Here is a 22,876-nt window from a genome sequence, read left to right as displayed (position 1 = left end):
GGGAAATACTGTCTCCTGCTCCATGCATGTGCTGTGACTGGCACAGGGGTTTATGGGGCTCTGTCAGTGTTAAATGGAGTTAAATGGAATTTGTGTTGTTTCTTTACAGAAGTTTGCTGTATTATTCACAAGTGAGAATGCTACAATAACTCCCAGCTGACTTTGCATTAGTTAAACCTTTTAATAAGAACAAGAGTAGCCTCTACTATAGCACCAGCACTGTAATATCTGTGACCAGTGCACTGTAAAAAAATAGTTACTTCAGATTTCTTGAAAGGGACCGGAAAGATAACTTTAGTGGTAGAAGTCTTCTGTACGAAATCTTTATGTTAGCTAAAGCCCAGTCAGCTCCAGCAGACGCTACCCCACAAACATTTCCCAGGCCCGACCTCTGTGGAGCCAGGGTAATTATCTCCACATTCGTTCCCTTCTTATGCTCTGCTGCCACTGCCAACAAGGGGGTCAGTTACTGCAAGATGTTATGGTGGTTTCTGCAGCACAGACACTTGTCTGCTAGAAACAAGCAGTACACTATTGACACAGAGGGAAATGCCAAATTGCCTCAAATTGCCATATACAGCCACACCCTTGTGTAAGCATGGATTCATACTCAGAGCCTCTTAGATACAGTAGTGCTTGCTGCATGAAATACATTCTCTATTTAGTTCCTTCACACTCAATAATGGCCTATTATGGATCAAATATTTCTCTTGCTTAGTAAGAATTAAACATTAAGAAATCATTGCTGCTGCTACTGAAAAAAAAAGAATTTAATGTAATGTAAAAGTAGTATTTGTCACAGGCGTATATAATTGTTGGTTAGAGAGCAGCTTCTGATTAGTATTCCACTCCTGCTTTAGCTTTTCACCCAAGTTTTTGGGAGTGTCATTAACCTACTATATAATTTGCTTCTTTGTTCATTTAGCTCAATCATTCAGTTTACCATCTTGTGGAATTTAATCATTTTAGTATAACATTTTCCTGAGAAATGTGATTTAAAAAAAAAACCAACTGACAAGGCACATGAAAATTTAGAAATGCACCAGGAGTAAATAAAAGACAAGCCTTATCCCTATTGTCAACTAATCAATTCTACAGAGTAATCCACTATTCTTACTACACTTCTAAATGAGGTAGGAAGAGATGAGATAAACGAAACAATGAAACAATGAAACAATGGCAGAAACAGATTCTTCCAAAGACATGAATATAGATGGAGAACTATGTAACTGAGTTGATTCATTTATAATGTGTTTAGTTCTGCCATTCTGATTCCACTGGAAACTAATACTTAAATTTTGGAAGTACCATTGTTAAATAATGCATCCTTATCTTTTTATTTTTGCATGCACCTTTAAAGAGAATGCTATGGAGAAGAAGACTATAAACTCACCCTTCCCTATTTCCACAGTGAAAATGCAATCTAAGTATGAGCATAATCACTCCCACATATTCAGAATCACAGAATCACAGAATGGTTGAGATTGGCAGGGCCCTCTGGAGGTCATCTAGTCGAACCCCCCTGCTCAAGCAGCTGCCCAGGACCACGTCCAGACAATTTTTGAACTTCTCCAAGAATGGAGACTCCACAGCCTCTCTGGGTAACTTTTTTCCAGCACTTGGCCACTCTCACAGTAAAAAAAGTGTTTCCTGATGTTCACTTGGAGCCTCCTGTGTTTCAATTTGCACCTATTGCCTCTTGTTCTGTTACTGGGCACCACTGAAAGGAGCCTTGCTCCATCTTCTTTACACTATCCCTTCAGGTATTTACATACATTGATAGGATTCCCCTCTGAGCATTCTCCAGGCTAAACAGTCCCAGGTCTCACAGCCTTTCCTCACAGAGATGTTCCAGTCCCATAATCATCTTTGTGGCCCTTCACTTGACTATCTCTAGTATATCCAGTATGTATTAAAAATTACTATTTATTAACAAATAAGTGTATCGATTAGTACAAAGCTTTAAATATTTTTGTCAAAATCTGATTAATAATTTGCAATTTGTGCAAGCACTGTTCCAAACCTTCTCCTGAATTCAGAGTTGTGTATCGCTCAGATGAGATACATCTAAGCCCCTGATTGCAGACTGATGCAGTTGGAGAGCTCCAGGCTCTGGAGAGGGGAAGACAAGGCACTGATGATCTCCAGCATTTCAGCATGGATCCACTCGTGTTCATGAAGCCTAGAGAGGTGGGATGTGAGATAGGCTCAATTGACTACACTAGACGGTGTCTCAAGTTTAGTTCTGTATTTTACTAGCAGGCTCAAGACTAGACTCTAGATCATTTTCATCACGTCTATCCTGTTTTTATCAGGTATATTCTTTGGGCTGGGTTTAGAGCCTGTGGGATATTAAAGGGGAAACTTCTTTCCTGCAGTTATATGCTACTCATATCACTTTCATGTATTGTCAAATTAAGCAATGCCATGTGATCATGCTGTGCAGACAAGACAGCCAATGTCTACCCTGGAAGGGTTTCCACATTTTCAGACATGTGGGATTTGCAAACACTGATATGCAGAGCCAGATCTTGAGAGCATATCACACTTTAGGCACCTGTGGGACTAGCCAGCCCATGGATCTAGTTCAAGTATAGTGCAGACTTAATGCTTGAGCCCAAGTTGCAAAGTACAACCAATTATGTGCATCAAAAGTGTACTAGTCCTGAGACTCCTGACCCTTCATTCCCCCCATAAAGCATATTTAAGGCAAATGTTTTTCATTTATTACAAATTCACTAAGGTGCATGGAAATTCTTTGGCCATCATCCCCCCACAGTAATATCTGATATGACGGAACTTCCTTTTCACATAGCTGTTCTGATCTCTGCCTTTCCTCATCTCCCAGTTTTCTTTACATTATGACTAAGTTTTCCCTTTTGTTTCCATTTTTAGTCATTGGAACTTGCATAAACAGATTCTCTAATAACATTGTTAGAGATAAAAGAATACAAAATCTGGCCTGGTCATACAGCAGAGGGAATAAAACAGATTTGTCTCAGTGATTTCAAGGAACTGTTTTCAAACCCACTGGCAGCAAATGATATCTTTCCATTAAATTCAGTAGGCTCTGGATTAGGCATTGGGTGTTTAAGACTACTCACAGCACTTTAGAGTGGTCTTTATGTTATTTAATAGATTGAGATACTCTTAAGAACCTGCTAGTCTTTATCTTTGTTTATTCCTAGCTAAATACTGTACACACTAAGAGATAGCTTGGTCCTTTCTCATGCTAGATTAACCTGAATACTAGTCTTCTCTGAGTTGGACCAGGTGTTTCATGTAAAGTGAATCACTATCAGCATGCACTGTCAAACTTGCTTCCAATCTTCCTTTTAAATAGAGTGCAAGTCCACAAAGTGAAAGACTACAAAACTGTATCAAATTTATCCATAAGGTCACGTACCCCTCACGTCACAGCCTTCCCATAATAAATAAACTTGCACCTAAGAGCAGGCTTTCATTTCTGTGGTTGTCTGTATGCAATTTCAGACTGCTGATACGGAGCTGCCTGCCAGTATTCCTACTGCAGACACAGAGTCAGCACAAAGTCTAATAGCATCAGCAGTCGATGATATCTATAGATTTGTGTAAAACAGGGTGGGAGAGAAACATTGTGGTTGGGTTTGTGTTTGGGGTTTTTTTTAACCAAAGAGTTGTTGTCAGGTCTTTTGCCATTTCTGAGCTATTTAAGGCACTTTCTTTACCTCTTTTTTCCATTAGATTTTAAATTGACAAAATATCAAATGTTTGTGCTACTACTGATCAGCCATACTAACCCAACAGACAAAGAGGCAATCCCTTTACATACAGAGATTTTATCTCCTGATTTTTAAATTATTTAACTTATCTTCATTTGGGAAAAATTGGGGGGGGGGGGGTGTGTTGTGTTTTTTTGTTTTTGTTTTTGTTTTTTTTATATTGAGCTTTGTTTGCGCATCTCTAGAATCACACTTACCTGAGAATTTTAGTACCTCTGTTTCCCATGTGTGACATAGTTCATTGTCTCATGATTCAATTCAGTTATGCAAGGGATGAGTTTAATTCCATGTAAAGGGCACTGAGATTCCTCAGCATATATGCTTAGTTCTTAGAGGTATACAGAAAAAATTTACAGTGTTAGTTTAAGATCCATTTAAAAAAAAAATATCTAAAATTCTCATCAATTTCAATAAATATTTCAGAGGTGCAATATTTGATCTGCTCTAAATGATCACATGTTGCATGTTGAAAATATAGACACAAATACTTCTAAAATTGGGTATTATACTAAAATAAAGATAAATTTAAAGCAAGTAAAATAAAATATTTCCTTTTAGCAATATGAATAATATTGTTATATTAAAAAACAAACAATCAACCTTTAAGAAGAGTTTCTGTTATGCAACATAGAGGAAAAACCACATTTTTTGATGCCATCTTAACCAAAACAGCAACTGTATTCTTTACAGCAGAACCAAAGAGGACAAAACATGTAAACCAGCTTAGTTTATGGTTGGTAGTAAACACTGGCTCAACAGCTCCTTTCTCTTAATGGAGGGGAGCAAACCACCCTCTGGAATTACAAAATGCTGAGAATATCAAACCACACCAATACAGGAAGAATAAATTAAACATAAGTCATCCTCATACTCACCTCGTATGTGAATGATAACCATAAAGGACAAGTGGAAATTTTCAGAACATTAAAAGACAGAGGGTACCATCCTTCAAAATCCATGCCTGAGAGGAAGCAGGAGAAAGGGGAGAAGAAAATTGTGGAGTGTAGTAAACTACCACTAAATCAAGACAAAGTCATAAATACCAAAATGGCACAGGGTAAAACTCTCAATAATAGCTATGTACAACAGAGATAGGGTCTGTTAGTTTGTTGGGTTTTTTTGTACCAGTGTCTAGCGTTATGCTTGCTGCTCCTTTGGCTTCTCTCACAGCAGCCCATTATGTTCTCCTCATCTCATTTGCTCATAAACAACCAGGTAGTAATTAGTTTAATACTCACTACATGTCAGTCACTGTTACTATATATGTCACAGGGAACCTCCATCCTCCAGATACTCAGAAGCTGTCTGGACATGGACCAGGGCAACAAAGTGACCCTGCTTCAGCTAGAGGTTTGGACAAGATGACCTCCAGAGTTCCCTGCCAACCTCAAACATTCTGTCACATCATGTTAGCAGAGAAGTCTGCGTGGTAAAACCAAAACTCTGTAACACCACAATTAAAGGAAATGGAGCTTTCCTTTATGCTATGAAATGCACAGTTTCAGGTTTCAGACTTCAGATGATTTTACTAATTGTTATAATCTTTCATTGCCCTATCAATGACAGAATATATCTACAACCTCATAATATTTCTTGTCATCTTCTTTAAGATTTAAGGCAGCAATGACAGTTCAAGGAAATCAAACCCTCTTTCCATATAAGGGTACACTGGAAACAGCTATGCGAGCTACTTAAACAAGATGGGATCATTAATTCTCAGAGCTAGTTTGACTCAGATTCTAAAAAGCAGATTTTCTCCTGGGAGCATGGAAGAAATGATGGTAAAAATCTTACTTCTGCTGAGGACAAGATTTGGGGCTAAAAAAATGGTATTTAGGAAAGATTCTTTTTCTGGGGAGAGGGATAGTTTTATTTTAACACACCTGAAACATCTTACTTGTCAAGCCTAGTTATGATAAGATTCTGGTCACATATAAGCTCTCTTCTGAAAAAAGCCACCTGATATCACTAATTCATATCAGAGTTGAAGAACTCTTCAGTGGCAGCACATTGAATACTTCTCTCACAGTCTAGAAATAAAAGTCACTGTGGTCCTTTATTGACATAGTGAACCATATAGTATCTCTGTCTTGTAGGTCATGGTTTGAATTGCACAGTCTGAATGTAAACAGACACCAAAGTTAATCCAGTATTTTCTTCACTTTGTTGTATTTCACAGTAATATCTGAACAATGTGTTGCAGAACAGTGTTCTCCTTCTGTTAGTCAGCATGTTCTTCTGCCATTAAAATCAATATAAGCTGTAATTAATTTCAGTTGTGTAGTGCATTTCTTGGTGATACTGTTTGCCATGGTGGATTTTTAAAGATCTCTGCATATTTTACCTACCTCCATCTGAATCTTCTGTCCAGCTTGATAAAAACCTCAATACACACTGTATTTCTGGGAACAGATAACTTTGAATTCTAAGATTTCCCCCTTCATATTTAGGAATTATGACAAAAAGCATAAAGACAAACATCATAATAAATCACACAAACTGTAAGAAAGGTAGGCAGCATTTGCCATCTGCATGAGGGCTGTTGAGAATATAGGCACATAGGTCAGGAGCCATCTGAATGGTTTGTTAATACTGAACAGCTCAGATATGACGATAACAGAACATATCTCCAATTCTCTTCCAAAGACTTTTCTGGGAAAGTATTGCTCAAAACAGTGACTGTTTTATACAGGCAGTACTATAAATTTCCTCTTTACACCTTGCAATAAACTTCTGCCCTTATGTATGATAAATCTGCCTTTCAGTGAACACACTCCTCTGAGAAAAGGGTGACCAAAGCAGCCAAAGTTATTTGGCATTCCTGAAGTGTGGAAAAAAGTAGTAAAGGCAAAGAAGAAATGAACAGATGCATCTAATCAAACCCAGTAACTGTTCCAGAGGTGAAGCATAATCACTGACTGTGGGGTGTGAGAGAGAGAGAGAGATGGATGGATAGATGTCAAGTATTAAAGATACCTGGTAAAGAGACTTTCTGGATATACATGTCACAGGGATGCATGATCCATACTTGATTTTGTTCCATCATCCTTCATGGAAGGGGAGTCAAAGAAGGACTCTGTCATAAGATTTCTTTTGTTGACCTCCTTACTTTTTGTTCTGACAGCATTTTTGGTGGGAATAGGGCTTATTCCTCTGTGTGAATAGACTCTTTCTCCTCAAACTCCAGCTCTGGGTACATGCAAGCTTTTCAAAATACCAATCTATCAAGACTTCCCCAATGCCAAACTGTCCAGAAAGATAAAATGAACAAAAACAAACTGGCGTTGCTGAGAAGTATATTAACTTTTCTGCCCTGAACCTGGATGGCAGGATAAGAAATTATATATATCTCACATAAGAATTTATATATACCTCAATTTTATGCTTGCATAACATGGATCATCAGCCTACAGAAAAGATTCAGACTGATCTCCAGGAGACATCTGCAGACACTAAGAATGGGAAGGAAGTTTTCTAAAGGCTCTGTTGAGTTTAGTTTTGCACGTGAAAGGGGGAAAGATTCACATGCAACTCTGGAAGACTTATGCCATCTGAGTGGCATTAGATTTCCTATGTTAAGAAAATCTTTTCAGAGTTAGTGTCTTAAAGCATTTCTCAAGCCAGTTTGAATGAAAAGAAACACCCAAGATGGTATCAGAAACACTCCCACCAATTCAGCAATACCAGCAGAGTGATCAAGTAGAAACTTATGTGACCTAAGTTTTTTATTGTATTGTAATGTATTGCATCATGTTGCATTGTACTGTATTGTACCATATCATATTGCATTGCATTGCAATCATTTGTATTCTATTGTATTGTATTTATTTTTGCTTATTAAAAACAACCAACCCTGAAAGCTGTGGGAACTTTTTTCAGAACTCTCCACGGGCTTTGGTGGAATTCTGGACACACATAGTAAGAACAGATCTTCTCTCTGTGATGACTAGATGTTACATCAACATCAAACCCTTGCTTCATGTCTAGTATCCCCTTAATTATCTTGCTATAATTGATAAGCAACTGAAGAATGAAAACCATGGATTACTATTATTGTTTTTTACTTAAGGTCTGATCCTTCAAGCACTGAAATCCATGGCAAAACTCTTCCTGATTATAGTTGGTAGAAGATTTACACTAGCACTGCATTAGCAGAAAGGGCTTTGATTCATTTCAGTAATTAGTTACACTTAGACAGAAGATTTATAATTCCTGCAGTCATGTTTTTGCAAAGACAAGGTTCCTTCCTATTGTTAAGACAGAGCAAATATCACCACAGAGTGACCAAAAATTCCCATAACCCATGAAAATATCCCAGCAGTCATTCTACAAAGAAATAACTATGTAAAGTTCAGGGAGCTAGTGATGTACAGCGTCTAAATCATCGCCAGAGTACAGAAAATTATATTTATACTCAAGTTGTATTTTAAATACAGAAGGATCTGTTTTTAATCACATCATAGACAGTCTTGCATTCAAACCTGTTCATTAGTTCCAACCGTGGATATGGATATGAGCTTGGAAAAAATAATTGTTATCTACAGATTATTTCAGACGTGTTTAAGTGAAGACTGTTTATATCAAATATACAGGGTCTCAGTGCAAACTACAACGTGTCGTGAAGGCCCTAGGCCCACAAGTAGCTTCACCACGAACATGTACAAGCTGACTACTGTGTGCATTTGGAGACAATGGAAAGTGATAGGTTGCTGTGCTGCTCCTGAACAGAATTTCTGGGAGGAGCTCTCACAGATCACCATCTATTATAAATGTCAACAAATTACCCTCTTGCTTATCTAAGGTCGAAATTTTCTCTTTTTTTGTCCCCTGTAATTTGGTAACTAAGGTTGCCCAATCTAATTTAGCTATCTATACAAGCAAAGTAAATATAAAGAAACCTTTCTCTGTCACCAAAGGCAGCAGGCAGACCATGGCCAAGAGACCAGTAGCCTCTCCTAGCCCCTACAAGAAGATGGCTGCATGCAAACTGCCTGCTGCAAGCAGTCTGACGCCCATGCAAATTTCTGCCCCGTGCCCAGGAATTGCTTAAGAAAATGCTATTAACCCAAGCCAAAACCATGCTGGAGACTGTACTAGCGATTTAATGATGTAGAAAATTTGAGTTCTACGGCCTGGGAAAATTCCCTAGGACTGTTTAATTTACTAGTGTGGCTGTAGCCTCAGACTTAGGGGCTTCCTTTTAGCCTTCTGCCCCAGTGGAAGAGACAGATAAAATCCTTGATGTTGTGCACTTTAAGAAAACATAGAGCTGTACAGCATTAAAATTAAATTTAAATATCTGCTACAGCATCTAATGTCAAGAAATGAAGGAATGAAATTATCTTTATCAAACTGCCAAAACATAGCTGTTTATAAAGTTAGTTTAAAGCGGTTGGCATTTGTCTCAGGGCTTCTGGATCAGTTTTCAGAGGCACCTACTTAACTCCATTACATCTGCAGGGAGAAAGTGTTTGGCATCCCTGCACAGCGGTGTCACCTGAACTGCTTGTTGTTGTCTTAAATAGGAACACCACAGCAATGAGGCACTTTGCCTAGGGACTGCAAATGTTGATCAGAGTCAGTAATGCTATATAAACTGTGATTTGGAAGACTCGTAATCCAGCACACCACTCCCCAGCACTTAGCAAAATGTACTAGCCTGCCAGAACTGGGAACTCTGCCCTTCCCACAGGTACAGCAGGGATCCTTCCCAGGACTGCCTCAGGACTGAACTGTTCAGGGTCTTTCAGTACATATCCTTCCTGCAACCTGTTACTTGAAGGAAGGGTTTAGTTTTCAATTACTTACAATGGTGAAAACATGAGTCACACACTGAGCCAAAATAAATGTCACTCACAGTCCTTGCTCAGAGTTACATTCCCTGCAAACTACTTCATGCTGTCATATGCAAACCCATGTTAAATGTGTTGCACCTGATAATGCAAGCTTTCAAACAGTTTTCTAACTAATTTTGACTGTAAATGACTACAGAAAATAAACTTTGAAATAATTACACTTCTTGCAGTCCAGAGTAGTGCCTAATTCTATTCCAAGGAAGTAGTAAACTCTTCTATTGCTGATGAATGGTTGGCAACATCGTTTATTTTAATGGATATATATTACTTTGAACTAAGTCTTTGCCATCTGTTCTGCTCCATAATTAGGAATGTAAAAAGAACATATTTCACAATTACATCACTAAAACGTATAATGTAAGTGACTTAAATGCATATGTATGTTCTCTGAACAATGTAGCATGCATCTGTGATGTTTTTCTCATGTTTCAGAAATAAATCAAGACGGATGGAAGCTACTTAGTTGTTACACAGTAATTTTTTTCACTGTCAACTTTGTTCACAAAATTCAGGACATTATAGCAGGAAGATTCTACTAGATAGGCACTTTAAGTGAAGTACAAGTGAATACATCCAACAGAATAATTTTAATTTCAGTGTCTTTAAAAAATAAACATCAAAATATAACTACATTTCTGGAACCATATGTTTCCTACTGTCTAGTGGACAGCTGTGAGATTTTACTCTAACCTCTTGAGATTTATCTGAATGGAGAAACTGAACTAATGACTTATGTAGCATTAGTAATATGTTATAACTTAATGCAAATAACAAATCCTGGGAAAAATAGTGTGTTTGACTCACTAGCACACTTATATTTCTTATAGTATTTAGATATTCTTCTGCCCAGAAGAAAAAAGAGAAAGAGAAAGAGAAAGAGAAAGAGAAAGAGAAGAGAAGAGAAGAGAAGAGAAGAGAAGAGAAGAGAAGAGAAGAGAAGAGAAGAGAAGAGAAGAGAAGAGAAGAGAAGAGAAGAGAAGAGAAGAGAAGAGAAGAGAAGAGAAGAGAAGAGAAGAGAAGAGAAGAGAAGAGAAGAGAAGAGAAGAGAAGAGAAGAGAAGAGAAGAGAAAGAGAGAGAGAAAGAGAGAGAGAAAGAGAGAAAGAGAGAAAGAGAGAAAGAGAGAAAGAGAGAAAGAGAGAAAGAAAGAAAGAAAGAAAGAAAGAAAGAAAGAAAGAAAGAAAGAAAGAAAGAAAGAAAGAAAGAAAGAAAGAAAGAAAGAAAGAAAGAAAGAAAGAAAGAAAGAAAGAAAGAAAGAAAGAAAATGTAATTTTCAATTTTTAAAATTTTTATACTATCTTTATGTATTATGACCTGATTCTCTTTTTGCTCACATGGTATTTATGTTGTGATGTCACCGGTGGAGTTACTTTTCATCTTCAGCAGAGGATAATCAAACATGGATTATGCATTCAGCAAAAGTGTCATCAGTTGAACAGTATCGGGGAAGTCTCCTCAGTTGGAGTTAATTTGGTAGGAGTTTGGAAACTAATGTTTAACAGTTAATTTGTTATGAGTTTTCATACTCATTTACATGCTTATGGAAGCCTTTCTTCCTCCCACAAATCCTAAATGAGAGAAATGTCATCATATGTAAAGTACCTTCCCAGTTCTGCTATACTCATGCTTCCATAGGTACTTCCATAGAAGGATACCATGTACTCCAATATTGAGAAGCATATTTCAGGTATCAAATTTCTATCTAACTCAGAGAGAATAGCATATGGGAAATGCAGCAAAGCACATTACACAAGAACTACTGCACCATGGCTGTTACATGAATGTTTCTCACCAAGGGAAAACAGTGGGATGAGTCATGTTTTTGACTTCTGCACACTGTGTGTTATCTGTAAATGCGAAAGCACCTCATTCAGATTCTACCAGAGATTTTGGATAATTCCAGGAGGAATTCTGTCTTATTGTCTCAGCTTGCATGCCATTAGTGGAAAGGTTTGTACTGCAAAAGAGACTTCATGAGAGCATAACCCCAGCTCTGGGAATCACAAGTCTTGAAATTGTATCACAGACTGAAGAGGACAGTGTACTCCAACCTCCCTCTGCTCTGTCTCTAGATCAGCCAAGATCCCTGGGTGGGGAACCAATAACCCTGTGATGATGTATTGTAAAGAGTTGTTCTAAGGTAGTAAAGTCAAATAAAATATGAAACAATAAATATCTGAGAAAAAAACCAAACACCTTAATGTCCACTACAGAATGGAAAAAAAGGGAAAACCAGAAAACAACCCATAATCCAGGTTTTCTAGTCAGTAATTCCCTTACCATTTGTAAACCAGAAACATCTGCTGCTGCTCTAAGTGGCGTATTGGATATGTTGATCATTTCTGACTTCAGCAACCATTGTCAGTGCACCCAAGAGTATTATCACCAAGCTCAGGGACATATGGATAGTTTGTCTATTTAAAATGGGATTTGGGGGGCAGAAGAATTTTCGCAAGTGGTAGATTACTGCCCTAAATACCTCAGATAAATCTCTGGTAGGTCATTTTTTATCTTTTTTATCTGCAATGCATACTATCTCCCCAGGTGTTGTTCTCTGACATTTTATAAACAGACCAACTGCCTTAGTACTACATCCTTATGTTTCCCTCAGCCGCTGATAGAAAAGCAAATATCTAATAACAACCTGTTACATTGCAAAACTGAATGCAGGGTCTTCAAAACAAATAAAATGAAGGGATGATGTCAGGAAGCATCATGTATAGGATAGCAGTCAGGAGGTCAGGAGATTTGGGTTCTCAGTTTAGTCTTTGTCATTGACTTCAAACAGCTGATCTTAAGGAATTCACTCACTCTTTACCTTTTGCTCCTATTTCTTTTTTCAGATGAGGAAGTGAAGGTCATCTTGTTTGCCAAAAGGCACAGCTGAAAAGTGGAAGGGCCCTTGCTTCATGATGTGTTAAGACTCATTTTGCTATGAGAAAGGAAGACCCATAAGGTGGCCCCACAGGGTAAAGACTATTATGTGTACTATCACAGCTATGTTTTTAGGGTCACTTGGTGTGTGATTTCTTGTATCCCATAGCCTCCTAGGATTAAGTTTCTCCTTCTCTCTGCTGTGAAGACCAAACCCTAAGTTCCTATGTTTAGTGGCATTAAGACCCAGGACAATTTTCCCGTTAGGACCTTGTACAAGTATTTGCCAGCAACTTTAAAATACTAGCTATGGGTTTCCCAAAAGTTAAAAAATTCTATTTGCACCTTTATGAAAGTCTCAGTATTAACAGTATCTTTGGCAGAAGCAGCAGCTTGTCTTCACAGAGTCACAGAATCATCTATGTTGGAAAGGACCTTGAAGATCATCTAGTCCAACCATTTAACTAACACTGACAGTTCCCAACTACACCATATCCCTAAGCGCTATGTCAACCCTACCCAGACTCAGCGACCGTACACCAATGCTGGCTGAAACCTCCTCAGCCAAGGACCCGGCCCACTTTTACACATAGTGGAAATCCAGGGGAGGTTTTGGGGGAAGGGGATTGTTTGGGCTGGTTTTTCTTTTGAACCCTATAATATCACTACTCATGCCTAGTTGAGCATGCTCTTTAAAGAGTTGGGATTCGCCCTTCTGATAGAAGTTACATAGTAGTCACACTTCCTTTAATCTCCATCAAACTACTATTTCAACATGCCACCTACACAGTGAGATGAAAAAGCACCAGTAAAGGGTCTTGTTCACAACACCTGTATATCAGGGATGGATTTGGGCAGAGGGGACTGTCAGCCTTTAAACGACACTCGCTGTTGTTTCTCTGAAATCACTAAACCTCCACTTCCATTTTTCTAGAGCTTTTGAGGCTTTAGGCCTGCTGAACAATTAGAGTTGGCCATAGGAAGAGTAATCTAACTCTTCATAGAGCCAAATGAGAGCATCTTTTGTTTCAGTCACTTTTCTTGACACCATCAAAGATGTAGATCAGAGGCTCTATGATTCGCATCACTCTGGCCCATTTTTAATACCTTTTGGTGTTCTAGCTACAGGATCTGTACATCAGGTAGGACCTATTGACTGCTGTAGGTGTGTTATACTCACACAGCAATAACAGTAATTTGATGTTGTTTGATATGTGCAGCTCACAAAGGGTTTAATACCTACTACAGCATACCTTTTTAACATTGAGACTGAAAAAATTGCTCTGCTTTGATTTGAAACTATATTCCATTTTTCAAGACTGTGTTTCTTCTTCTTGCTGAGACATTTCCTATGGAGCACTGTCAAAGGACATAAATTTTAAGCAGAATAAATATGCAGTAATTTATCAATTCATAGAAATGTTGTTGCTAAGAGATTATTGTAAATCACATGCACCTCATGCACACCTCAGCAGGGGACCCTGACAAGGTTCCAGAGCTGTTGCTGAAATAAGCACTCTAATTAAGAAAATGCTCAAGCTCCAAATATACCAGAGGTGATTTTGTTTGCTTTAAGCCATCTTCTTACATTACAAGGAATATGTTGATTAAATGGGAAACATCAGGGTTAAGAAGAAAATTCCGCCTCACTTGTTCAGAATGCTGGTCACAGAGAGTCTGAAGAAAAGCCTCTTGGAGGTGATGGTAACATCAGTGAGCTCCAGACCACCCTTTCTGTTGTCAGTCCATGTTTAATCTTGGAGACTGACTACAGAATACGGTAGTGAAAACTCTTACGTGCAAGTGGCTAGACTTGTCAATACAGACCTTTAAAACCTCATTCCTTATATGCTTTAAAAGGTTAGTCTAATGATACTCCTAATTTTTCTAACACCAAAAGTCGTATTAAAACTCTGCTGGATAACACAGTTATAGAGTGTAAATTATCAGGCAGTAGTATTCTTTGGCACGTTTTTCAAAGAGGACACCTAAACAAACTCTTGCACAGGTTCTTCCATGCCCATTAAGTTCACACATATTTATTTTTACATTCCCTCCCTCCATCCCATCTGCGTGTTGCAGAATCACCATTAGCGCTGTAATTCACATCATCCTGTTCTGAATCAATCTCTAATACTTTCCCACCTGTTCTACTGTGCCTGAAACGGAATTGTCTGGGTGGAGAAGAAATGAACAGGAACAGCTGTAATTGAGCAGAGATCATGATAAAAAGTAAGAAAAATGACAAGTGAGTCTGCAGTTATATCTTCTGTGGTTCTAACTGAACATATTAGACAGGTCAAGAGCTAAAACAAACTGTTTCTGTAATTCTTTAGTGAATTCCATGGGTAAATTCTGGTAAATCCAGATGGCTCAGACCTCAGTGGAGGCTGTGGCAACCATGAATGCAAAGGAATTGAAATTCTGTCTCTGTGACTTCCTTCATGCCTGATACCCATGAAACAAGAGTGCCACTCCAACACCCAGTACCAGGGATTTCTGGCAAAAGAAGGAGCTGGTTTGTGAAACCTTGCAATATTGCTTTCTCCTTCACCCAGTGAGCTGTACATTCCACAGGCGCTACCATGGAACTACACTGTAGGAGTTGGAAGAAATAACTTACATTTTATGCATAATACTGAAGGTGACAAAGCTTTGATGAAATGGTTTGTACCAACAGACAACCTGGGACAGATTTAACAAACAATTTAATATTCCCACTTTCCAATGTGATGATCTATAATTTTGTGCAGATTTTAATCTCAAATTGTTAATTAAAACACTGAATGTTTAACTGATTTACTGTATCTGCTATCAAAGTTGGTTATGATTCCCCAGTCATTCATGAGAAAGTAACCAGGTCATATATTGAGGGATGTGCAATTGATTTGCTATTTCTGTGTATCTTGACCTATGTGAAACCTCTGTAATTTTTAGAGATGGATATGGAAGCATCATTTAGGCCAACCTGCTTGATTGTATCTATGCTACTGCATGTCAATAGGCTTTTTTCCTCTTATCTTCTCTTCTCTGAGTTCCTATCAAATGTGTCAGATGAACTGATGAGTATACATGAGATCACAATAAGATAAACTGATTTTCAGAGGGCTAGTGTTCCGTGGTTCCACAAATCTTTCACCATGATAGAAGCTGGTCTTTGCCAAATTATGGTACTTAGAATCATTGGTACCCAGAATCACCTGACAATTTAAGTGTAAAAATTGAAAGCGGTGAATGCTACTTTGGTTGTATAGATGCAAACTAACGGTACAGAGGACAAAAAGAATCTCATACATCATCAACCTTGCACTTGTCTTGTGTTATCCTGCTTAACCTATTACTTATGTGACCAACACAGAAAAGTCCCAAACCAGATAAATGTTATGTTTTTAGAGCTGCTGTATCATTCCAGAATCATGTCACATTAATATTAATAAAACCCACACATCTTGTATAAAGTTTCATCTTTTTATTGTATTAACCAAAAAATTAAGTTAAAGGACTGTTAAATCTTAGCAGACGATTACCATGCCAAGGCCAGTTCTGCTGTGCCCGGTCACTGTAGTCTGCTAGAGTTTTCAGGAGGGAGAATTAATCTTGGAAAAAGTTAAGAAGGAGGAGGCACTGGAGTGTATTTTTGTCAAGTTTGTAGACGACACCAAGTTGGGGGAACAGTTTATATGCTTAAGGGCAAGGCTGTCATCTAGAGGGACCTAGATCTGCTGAAGGAACAAACTGAGTGAAAACTTACGAAAATCAAGGACAAATGCAAATTCCAGCACATTGGAAAGAGGCTGGGGACTGACTAGCTGTGAAGTAGCTCTGTGGAAAGGGATCTCAGTAGACAGCAAGCTGAGCATGAGCAACCAGTGTGACCAGGGATGGGGGGCAGAGAGGGGAGGAGAATAAAGAAAATAAGAAAAAAAAAAAAAAAAAAAAAAGAATAATAAAAGAATAACACAAAAAGGATGCCAGCAGTGTTCCAGGCTGTACTAACAGGAACATAGCCAGTAAATTGAGGAAAGGTATTATCCCCCTCTACTCAGCGCTCGTCAGACCACAGCAAGAGTACTGTGCCCTGTTTTGGGCTCCCCAGTACAAGACAGACATTGATAAACTGCAGTGAGTTCAGTGCGGGGACATGAAGATGTTTGGGAGCTGAAGTACTTGCATTGTGAGGAGAGGCTGAGGAAGCTGGGCTTGTCCAGTCTGGAGAAGAGATGGCTTTGGGGGAAGCTGATAGCAGCCTGCCAGTACCTACAAGAAGGTTACTGAGAAGACAACCAAACTTCTCACAATGTCACATTGTGGGAGGATAAGAAGCAATAAGCATCAATTGAAACAGGAGAGGTTAGAACTATATATAAGAAGAAACTCTTTCCCCATGAAGACAGGCTGCCCAGAGATGGTATGGAGGCTCTGTCTGTCCTTGATGGTTTTGAGGACCCAGCTGGATAAAGCCCTGTATTACCTGTTCTAACCTCAATGGACTACAGAATTCCTGAGGCCCCTTCCAGCATGAACTACTCCATGATTAAACTCAGTTATTGAAAATGCTAATTCAGTTCTTTAGCTGTAATGGAAGAAATAAATATCTTGGGATCATTTTGTCTTTCTAATCAGATGAACGTACCACAAATTTAAAATGTGGGTTTTCTCAGAAACTTATATGCATATCTTTGAAAGTCCTTCCTTGAGAGTACTTTTACCAGTAAATGTCAAACATTCACAAATTGATAAATTTAATATAGATAACAGACTAATAATATAATTAAAGACTAGACAGAAAATATTTTCTCTTTTTCATTCAAGGTCTTTAATGGACAATTTATGTTAAATCTTGCTTTAATGATTTTAGGCATTGCTCTCCAAACTGACTATCCTATCACCTTCTGAGAGATTACTGTCTTTGAAAAAGACTGGAAATAAATAAATAAAAGTCACTGAATAAATCCAGCTACAATAAAGTCAAACTTCTTAAGTCTCTAATAACCATAGGTTTGTCTAATGCTGTGAGATACTGTCTTTGAGCAGGCAAACACTCTTTTCTACTTATTTTTTGACAGGACAATCTTTGGCAGAGAGGCGAGACAGACATCTGGGGAAAACAGTTTAAACCATTACAACAGGATTCAACAGAGTATATCTGGTTGATCCAAGAATGGTATCAACATAGAGAGAACAGCGTGTACACAACTGAGACACTGCTTAAAGCAGAAGGACAACCATGGTAACCATGGTTATCACATTTAAAGACAAACCTTCAGTATGCTCAGGAATAGTTAAATAACTCTTCACTAGTCATTAATTACATATATAGCTAATAACATGTAGCATGTGAAAGAAAAAAAACTAGACTGATTTTGCTATACTGTCTAGTTAGCTAAGACGTTGCTAGCCCAACCTCTGGCAAAAGGACTCCAGTGATCCTTCTAAGTGTGGTCATTGTATGGTGTCTGCTTTCAAAGTACATACATAACATCTTGTCATACGAACATATATATGGAAACAATTTCAAATATACAGGACTTGTCAAGACCTCTGTTCACTATTTTGACTTATCTGACAGCCTGAATGTGTTTTACATTGAGCCACTTATTAACAACAGGGTGCATTAAGGACAAGCTATAGTCTCAAAGTGCCCTTGCACCTGCAGATTGAAGTCTGACTCTTAATCTTAACTGATAATATTTTGACAGGTTAAGAGCATACCTCTGAGTGTATGTGCATGTGTGCGTGTGTGTGATTTTCAGAACAAGTACACATATCTTTCTGCATAGTTAGAAGTGTCTCATACAAATTCTGTCATTATTTTAAATGACAGCTTAGTTTCCAGTTATACCTCAGTCCTTTACTTGTGCTAAACTATTTCAAATATCCTCAACACCATCCCATGTCTGTCCTTCACAACACAGATCCAAAATAATGCCATAGTAATGAGGTAATGTGAATGTTCAAAAAGCAATTTTAAATACCAAAACATAAACAGGAATATTTTTGGAGTTAGAGGGTATAATAGTGTGGGTATTTCAGTTTTATGTGCACTATTATTTATGTAACCAATATTACTCATACAGTTGAATAACTGCCAAAAATAGGTAACATATTATTCACACTATAGATAAGACCTTAATATAAATTTTTTATTTTCTCCATGAAATCATAGAAAATTTCCTCACTCACAGAATTCTAAGGAGATTATCATCAATTTCCAATATTCTCAGATTCTTTTTTTTCATGAAGGAAAGTGTCCTAAGCTATATATTGATACTTACTAATGGTTTTGACTAGAAGCAGAGAATACAGGAGTGCTCTGTGTTCTACGGCCTTCAATATCTATTATCAAAAGACTATTCTTGGGTCACCAAGTGCAGTCTCTTATTATCTAACATTATATAACCTTTCTCTTAAAGTGATCAAGTTCATCTTAACAGTAGTTGGGTTCTTTGCTCCCTCAGAAAACTGCCCCATTTATTTCTTGAAAACTTTCAAATTCAGTCTAAACTGATTTATGACTAAGTTTTACCTTGGGCCATCACCACCCTTTTTCCTTTCCCATCTACCGGTAATTAGTCCCTTGATATATTCATAAGAAACATTCCAGCCTCCCCTAGATCTTCTTGTAGATTTGACACGCTCTTGCAGTTTTTCCTACAATAGCTCTTCATTTCCTCCTTATCCAATAGGCTTTGTTTGAATCTCACTGAAGGAATGGCTGTGGCATGAAGTCATTCCATGTTAGACACTGAGAGCAGCAGAAAGGCTTTAAAAATATTCCATTTGTGGGAAAAGTTTCAATCAGAGCTCACACTTCCATGAAAAATAAAGTCAATCAATTGCAATCACATGAAAAAAAACTGGCTTCTTGGTTCCTGGTACCCACAAAAGTACTTTCCATGATGCAGCCCGATTACTGCTCCTGATTGGGAAGAATCAGCATAAAGCAGAGGGCAGTATTTGCACTAGATTTCATGTTCTTGCACTTCCTTTTTCCTAAAAAACATTAATTAAAATTTTCTATGGTAGGATGAGATTACACTGACTTCTGAGGCTTAGCAAACTTTTAACATTAATATGGGCTATAAAAAAACAGTATGAACACCTTTACAAGCAAAATTATTGCTAATGTAAAGGACCAATTTCTTTCAAAGGCATTGATGAAGAATAGACAATCTCTTTTTCCAGTCAGTTTTCCTAGAGTGGGACACTTTCTGTCTCATTCTAGCTGCATAAAGGTTAAGATTTTGGTCTAAGTTGGTTAGGTAACCAGACTGATCCTTCAGTCAGTGCAGAGATACACATCTTAACAGGACAGTTCAGTAGGTGTATAAAATATGTGCCCTAGGCTTTCCCTAGACTTAATGCAAAAAAGATAGACACATTCAAAGGTCTACCACAGATGACATGAATTTAATTTTCTTTCTTCCACCACCTTCTACGATGTATAGAAAACGGACCAGATCATGATCTGAACAGCAGTGTACATTAGCAGCTGTTCCAAAATAGTAACCAGAGAAGCATGAGTGCAACTCCAGCAAAATTCAGATCATCATTTGGCCCCTGGTGTTGAGTAACTCCCATACTTTCAAAATTAAACAGTTTGCAAACCACCGAAACTGCAAGCCAAAACTTGCTTGGTTGGCTTGTCATCAGAAGAGCTGTTGTGGGAAAGTGCTTAGGGAGTATAAATCTGCCAATCTATCCTTTTACTTGTAGTAAATCACATCTCTGTCGGTGGCCCTAATATTAATTTTGTTGCAGTAATGTAAATGAAAAGTATATTCTTACATAAAGAACCGAATTTGATGTTGTGAAGAGTACACAACAAATATATGTGAAGTATTGCAAAACCCAAACCATTCTCTGATTCTATGAATTCAACTACAGAGCCTTAATTTTTCTCAGGCTATATACTGAAAGATGCTTGTTTCTATTACAAATCTACAATTATTGTAAAAGTTATTTTCTCCGTTGAGAAATTCTTGCATTGGCAGTATACAGACCATGCTCTGTTGTTTTAACATTTGAGTTTTGCAACACTCCACATCTATTTGTTGTGTACCCTAGAGTCAGCTTAAAATGTGTGAAGCTTTCATCAAAGTTGACTTCAATTTCTGTTTTAAGTCCTGTTTTAGATAAAAGCTTTACTTCCTTTTTTAAAATGTCTATATATATTTGTGCCTTAGGGGATTTTTTGTAAGCACTGATGCTAATGAATAATCTGTGTAATTAGAAAATATGTCTTCATTTCTGGCAAATTACTAAATCTCCCACTCCTCCTCCTCCATTAAAAGATGAACTGTTTAGAAATGAAACATTATTTACCAACACAATTAAACTGCATATAGCAATCTCAATTACTATACTTTACAAACAGAAAATAGCTTTGACTCTTCTTTGATTGGCCAGCTAGAATCATTAACATAATTGGCATCCACTAAAGGTAAAATCTAGAACACAGCAATGATCTACCAAAATACCATCCCAAAAAGAAAAAATAAAGTTAAATAAATCTACTCCAGTTATAAGATAGAGATACTCAAAACACAATTCACTAAAAGTTCCCAAATTATTGACTATTTCTTTTCAGGTCACTTTGCAGGTCATCCCAATGCAACGTCTGGGAAGTTTCTCTCCTTAGAATTCATTCAATGCAAAGCTGTAGCAGTATACATGATAAATCAACATGTTTTAAACTGAAGCGAGATAAACCTATGGAAAGAATAAGCTGTGGTTCCTCTTGACACTGCCCCAGAAGGACCCTGTCTCATATTGTGCCTTCACAGTGAGAAGAAAATACCATTAAAATGCAAATACTGAGAAAAAGAGGAGATGATATGGACAGAAACTGCTCACACCCAGTAGTTTGCTGAGAACCTGCTGAAGTGGAAAGATTGTTTAAGCATTAATACATAGAGAAAGAGAACTCTTTTACGGGGAAAAAAAAATAATAACAAAACTCCCATCCTGAAAAATGCCACGGGGGGAAGGACAAGGTGGAAGAGGGAACAGTTCACAAACCCTATGAAACCAAAAGTACAGTTCAAAAGGTTCACAAAACCTCAAAACAACACAAGGTTTGCCCATCCCTTACTATTAGTCATCTTTGAGAAACGTTCCTCTCTGACCTCTGATGAATCCTCTCCCCTGCATAGTTGCTCCTTCTGCTTTTGGGTATGGTGCTCTCTGCTAGGGTACTACACACACTGATTTTGAGGACTCTTTGTCTTAAGTCTGAGAGCAAACCTACATCTGGCAAAAGAACAGGTGACTTCACTACTGAGGAGAGACGGAAAAGTTTACAATAGAGGACACAGATTACATTCTCTGTGTGTTACACTGGAACACAACCAAATCCTGCAATAAACTAAGTTCCAGCAGCCACCACTGAAATATGGAACATGATTTTATTTTTTTTAGGTTTACCACTGAGTTTTGTTCTCCAAAAAGGTAAGAAATATATTTCAGTAACAGAAAGCATACTGACAGCATTCCCACGGAGACTGACAGTTTACCTTCATTTTCATCCACCCCAGTCTCCATCTTCCCCGCTATTTTAGGACTTGCGAAAATCTAGAAATGCTATAGTAGACATTGTCCAAACAAAACAAATTTGTATGGGCTCATGACCCAGTTTCATATACAGAAGTAGTTAACAGGGTTGATTTTCTTTTTCATGTATAATTTTCAGGAACTAACCTTTGGGTGCAACTACTGTTCTACACTAAAGACAGGAGAGCTGCATCACCCTGCAGGGATTACTGGGGTAGAAGGAAACAGATTGCTTCCTGGAGCTCTACATTTGCATTGGAGACATTGGGTGTGATTTGTGACACCCTTAGCATAAAGCACTATTTCCTTCCAGCATGAACAACCACTTCTGGTAGCCTGTCTGTGGGGGTGATGAAGGTATGCTTACACGTACTGTCTGCATATTCCTTTGAAATACTTTCAGATCAAACCCACACATCCTTAAACACAGCAGTTGCAATCCTGGACTCCCACAGCCTAACTACACAGTAAGTTTGGAATGAAGTGAAAGAGGACAATTTATTTCCCATGAAATAAGGAACAGGTTAGCATAAGAATTTTCTTTCAACATCATGTTTCCTTCTAAAGAGACAGATTTTTGCAGTCATGATACAATGCTCACTATTTTCCCTTCAAAGTCCTGCTCCTAAAAGTATTAGAAAGCAACTTGATACCAGATTTCATTAGTGTTAACTTAGAAACTCTCTAAAGCAGCCTTAGATCCCTGCTTGGTAATAATGAGAAAGGGTGGAGTCACATACTATTTGAACAACAAAGCAAACTGTAAGCTATGATAAATAAATGCCTGAAAGAAAACACCCTGACCCCACCTCTGTCTGATTCAAATGAAAAAATAC

General features: G+C 37.9%; 1 long non-coding RNA gene across 1 annotated transcript in view; it reads right to left on the bottom strand.

Annotated features, from left to right (window-relative positions):
- Positions 1-4,675: 4,675 nt before the first annotated feature.
- Positions 4,676-22,876, bottom strand: part of LOC141944795 (uncharacterized) — a 34,207-nt gene continuing 16,006 nt past the window's right edge. The window contains exon 3 of the long non-coding RNA XR_012629326.1: positions 4,676-4,722. This is a non-coding gene — a long non-coding RNA (uncharacterized LOC141944795). The remainder of the gene's footprint in view (positions 4,723-22,876) is intronic.

The sequence above is a fragment of the Strix uralensis genome, chromosome 5 (assembly GCF_047716275.1).
Source record: "Strix uralensis isolate ZFMK-TIS-50842 chromosome 5, bStrUra1, whole genome shotgun sequence".
NCBI lineage: Eukaryota > Metazoa > Chordata > Aves > Strigiformes > Strigidae > Strix > Strix uralensis.
The sequence above is the reverse complement of the archived record's forward strand: the minus strand, read 5'-3'. Positions and strand labels throughout refer to the sequence as shown.